Consider the following 5,361-nt stretch of genomic DNA (forward strand, 5'->3'; position numbering starts at 1 on the left):
TTGACGGGCCCATTCGCAGATTTTTGCCCGGCCTGTGTTTAGGGAGGCGACCGGTCCTCCGTAGCTTGATCGGATTTCCCTTCCGGCCTGTGTTTAAGGAGGCGGCCGGTCCTCCGTAGCTTGATCGGATTTCCCTTCCAGCCTGTGTTTAAGGAGGCGGCTGGTCCTCCCCGGTCGGTTGCCAAGCGACCGGGACCCGCAAGTGGGCAGGAACCGTCCACCCAACGCCGGCGAGCCGGGGCCGGTGGGGGCCCTACCAAGGCGGGTCTAACTTCAGGCGGTGCAAACGGGGGAGGGGGGTAAGGACGGCTGCCGGGAGCAGACAGCCGTCCCCGGGAGGGGGTAGTAGCTTCGCGGCGGCCGCCGGGAGCAGACGGCCGTCCGCGGATTCTGCCAATGCCTGTAGGACTTTGAATATTTCACAGCCGTGCTGTGGCACTTAGAAAATTTTTCAGAGATGTGGCACTTAGAAAGTTTTTCAGAGATGTGGCACTTAGAAAGTTTTTCAGAGATGTGGCACTTAGAAAGTTTTTCAGAGATGTGGCACTTTGAACATTTTTGAGAGATGTGGCACTTTGAAAATTTTTGAGAAATGTGGCACTTTGAAAATTTTTGAGAAATGTGGCACTTTGAAAATTTTTGAGAAATGTGGCACTTAGAAAATTTTCTCTCTCTCTCTGGAAGTGCCGTGCCTTCTTCAGTTCTGCTATCCGAGCAGGGGACGCTTGCTGGCGGCCGTTACCAGCGCTCGGACCAGGCCCAATTGATTTGCATGGAAAACAATTGCGTCCCCCATGCTCGTTCTGACTATATTTTGCGAAAGGGGGGTAAAGTGATGAGTACACTAAGTGGGGGGACCAACCCATGTACTCTAGAAAAAGTACATGGGTTGACAAAAGACCAGTTCGTACTGCACCCCTGGTACCCAAACCCCTGGTACCTTTAGGCACTTAGAAAAATTTCGCCCAAATTTGGAGGTCGCTCCAGGGGAAGAGGCCGAATTTTCGCCTATTACGGCCGACCGCGGGAACCAGCCGAGACGGACGCTTTTCGGCGCAAGAGCCGTTGGCACTTAGAAAATATTCGCTAAACTTCAAAGGACCTCCAGGGGAAGAGGCCGAATTGTCACTTTTTCTGGCCGACATCGGGAACCAGCCGAGTCGGACTCTTTACGGCGGAGCAGCCGTTGGCACTTAGAAAATATTCGCCAAACTCGGCCGGACTTCCAGGGGAAGAGGCCGAATTGTCACTTGTTCTGCCCGACATCGGGAACCAGCCGAGTCGGACACTTTAAGGCGGAGCAGCCGTTGGCACTTAGAAAATATTCGCCAAACTTGAACGGACCTCCAGGGGAAGAGGCCGAATTTTCACCTGTTCTGGCCGACATCGGGAACCAGCCGAGTCGGACGCTTTTCGGCGCAAGAGCCGTTGGAACTTAGAAAATATTCGCTAAACTTCAAAGGACCTCCAGGGGAAGAGGCCGAATTGTCACTTGTTCTGGCCGACATCGGGAACCAGCCGAGTCGGACTCTTTACGGCGGAGCAGCCGTTGGCACTTAGAAAATATTCGCCAAACTCGGCCGGACTTCCAGGGGAAGAGGCCGAATTGTCACTTGTTCTGCCCGACATCGGGAACCAGCCGAGTCGGACACTTTAAGGCGGAGCAGCCGTTGGCACTTAGAAAATATTCGCCAAACTTGAACGGACCTCCAGGGGAAGAGGCCGAATTTTCACCTGTTCTGGCCGACATCGGGAACCAGCCGAGTCGGACGCTTTAAGGCGGAGCAGCCGTTGGCACTTAGAAAATATTCGTTAAACTTGAAAGGACCTCCAGGGGAAGAGGCCGAATTGTCACTTGTTCTGGCCGACATCGGGAACCAGCCGAGTCGGACGCTTTAAGGCGGAGCAGCCGTCGGCACTTAGAAAATATTCGTTAAACTTGAAAAGACCTCCAGGGGAAGAGGCCGAATTGTCACTTGTTCTGGCCGACATCGGGAACCAGACGAGTCGGGCCCTTTAAGGCTGAGCAGCCCTTGGCACTTAGGAAATATTTGCCTTAACTCGGCCGGACTTCCAGGGGAAGAGGCCGGATTTTCACTTGTTCTGGCCAACATCGGGAACCAGCCGAGTCGGACACTTAAAGGCTGAGCAGCCGTTGGCACTTAGGAAATATTTGCCTTAACTCGGCCGGACTTCCAGGGGAAGAGGCCGGATTTTCACTTGTTCTGGCCGACATCGGGAACCAGCCGAGTCGGACACTTTAAGGCTGAGCAGCCGTTGGCACTTAGGAAATATTTGCCTTAACTCGGCCGGACTTCCAGGGGAAGAGGCCGATTTTTCACTTGTTCTGGCCGACCGGGGGAACCAGCCGAGTCGGACACTTTACGGCGGAGCAGCCGTTGGCACTTAGGAAATATTCGCCAAAATGTTCCGGACCTCCAGGGGAAGAGGCCAAATTTTCACTTGTTCTGGCCGACCGGGTGAACCGGCCGAGGCGGACACTTTACGGCGGAGCAGCCGTTGGCACTTAGGAAATATTCGCCAAAATGTTCCGGACCTCCAGGGGAAGAGGCCAAATTTTCACTTGTTCTGGCCGACCGGGTGAACCGGCCGAGGCGGACACTTTACGGCGGAGCAGCCGTTGGCACTTAGGAAATATTCGCCAAAATGTTCCGGACCTCCAGGGGAAGAGGCCGAATTTTCACTTGTTCTGGCCGACCGGGGGAACCAGCCGAGGCGGACACTTTACGGCGGAGCAGCCGTTGGCACTTAGGAAATATTCGCCAAAATGTTCCGGACCTCCAGGGGAAGAGGCCGAATTTTCGCTCGTTCGGGCCGACCGGGAGAACCAGCCGAGGCGGACACTTTACGGCGGTTGAGCCGTTGGCACTTAGAAATTATTCAGACTTCCATCAAACACACATCGGCCTTTTGCCGTCACTGCCCGGGATGGGCACCGTGGTAGCTCGGACAGTTCGCGTGACAGCTTCCGCTGGCACTTAGACAATTTTTAAAATGAAAATAAACAGTTCTGCACATACGTGCCGACTATATTTTGCGAAATGGGGGTAAAGTGATGAGTACACTAAGTGGGGGGACCAAGTACATAAAGCCCACCCCTGGTACCTCAGAGAGGCCGAATTGACACATTTTGTGTCCGACCGCGGGAACCAGCCGAGGCGGACGCTTTTCGGCGCAAGAGCCGTTGGCACTTAGAAAATATTCGTTAATCTTGAACGGACCTCCAGGGGAAGAGGCCGAATTTTCACTTGTTCTGGCCGACATCGGGAACCAGCCGAGGCGGACGCTTTTCGGCGCAAGAGCCGTTGGCACTTAGAAAATATTCGTTAATCGTGAACGGACCTCCAGGGGAAGAGGCCGAATTTTCACTTGTTCTGGCCGACATCGGGAACCAGCCGAGGCGGACGCTTTTCGGCGCAAGAGCCGTTGGCACTTAGAAAATATTCGTTAATCTTGAACGGACCTCCAGGGGAAGAGGCCGAATTTTCACTTGTTCTGGCCGACATCGGGAACCAGCCGAAGCGGACGCTTTACGGCGGAGCAGCCGTTGGCACTTAGAAAATATTCGTTAATCTTGAACGGACCTCCAGGGGAAGAGGCCGAATTTTCACTTGTTCTGGCCGACATCGGGAACCAGCCGAGTCGGACGCTTTTCGGCGCAAGAGCCGTTGGCACTTAGAAAATATTCGTTAATCTTGAACGGACCTCCAGGGGAAGAGGCCGAATTTTCACTTGTTCTGGCCGACATCGGGAACCAGCCGAGTCGGACTCTTTACGGCGGAACAGCCGTTGGCACTTAGGAAATATTCGCCGAACTCGGCCGGACTTCCAGGGGAAGAGGCCGAATTTTCACTTGTTCTGGCCGACATCGGGAACCAGCCGAGGCGGACGCTTTTCGGCGCAAGAGCCGTTGGCACTTAGAAAATATTCGTTAATCTTGAACGGACCTCCAGGGGAAGAGGCCGAATTTTCGCTCGTTCGGGCCGACCGGAGGAACCAGCCGGGTCGGACACGTTACGGCGCAACAGCCGTTGGCACTTTGAAAATATTCGCCAAAATGTTCCGGACCTCCAGGGGAAGAGGCCGTATTTTCGCTCGTTCGGGCCGACCGGAGGAACCGGCCGGGTCGGACACGTTACGGCGCAACAGCCGTTAGCACTTAGAAATTATTCGTTAAACTTGAACGGACCTCCAGGGTTAAGAGGCCGAATTTTCGCTCGTTCGGGCCGACCGGAGGAACCAGCCGGGTCGGACACTTTACGGCCCAACAGCCGTTGGCACTTTGAAAATATTCGCCAAAGTCGTCCGGACCTCCAGGGGAAGAGGCCGAATTTTCGCTCGTTCGGGCCGACCGGAGGAACCAGCCGGGTCGGACACTTTACGGCGGAACGGCCGTTGGCACTTTGAAAATATTCGCCAAAATGTTCCGGACCTCCAGGGGAAGAGGCCGAATTTTCGCTCGTTCGGGCCGACCGGAGGAACCGGCCGGGTCGGACACGTTACGGCGCAACAGCCGTTGGCACTTTGAAAATATTCGCCAAAATGTTCCGGACCTCCAGGGGAAGAGGCCGAATTTTCGCTCGTTCGGGCCGACCGGAGGAACCAGCCGGGTCGGACACTTTACGGCCCAACAGCCGTTGGCACTTTGAAAATATTCGCCAAAGTCGTCCGGACCTCCAGGGGAAGAGGCCGAATTTTCGCTCGTTCAGGCCGACCGGAGGAACCAGCCGGGTCGGACACGTTACGGCGCAACAGCCGTTCGCACTTAGAAAATATTCGCCAAAGTCGTCCGGACCTCCAGGGGAAGAGGCCGAATTTTCGCTCGTTCGGGCCGACCGGAGGAACCAGCCGGGTCGGACACGTTACGGCGGAACAGCCGTTGGCACTTTGAAAATATTCGCCAAAATGTTCCGGACCTCCAGGGGAAGAGGCCGAATTTTCGCTCGTTCGGGCCGACCGGGAGAACCAGCCGAGGCGGACACTTTACGGCGGTTGAGCCGTTGGCACTTAGAAATTATTCAGACTTCCATCAAACACACATCGGCCTTTTGCCGTCACTGCCCGGGATGGGCACCGTGGTAGCTCGGACAGTTCGTGTGACAGCTTCCGCTGGCACTTAGAAAATTTTTAAAATGAAAATAAACAGTTCTGCACATACGTGCCGACTATATTTTGCGAAAGGGGGGTAAAGTGATGAGTACACTAACTGGGGGGACCAAGTACATAAAGCCTACCCCTGGTACCTCAGAGAGGCCGAATTTTCGAATTCTGAGGCCGAGCTGGGGAACCAGACGAGGCGGACACTTTTCCGAGCGAGAGCCGATGGCACTTAGAAAATTT

Source organism: Syngnathus scovelli, unplaced genomic scaffold (genome assembly GCF_024217435.2).
Source record: "Syngnathus scovelli strain Florida unplaced genomic scaffold, RoL_Ssco_1.2 HiC_scaffold_97, whole genome shotgun sequence".
NCBI lineage: Eukaryota > Metazoa > Chordata > Actinopteri > Syngnathiformes > Syngnathidae > Syngnathus > Syngnathus scovelli.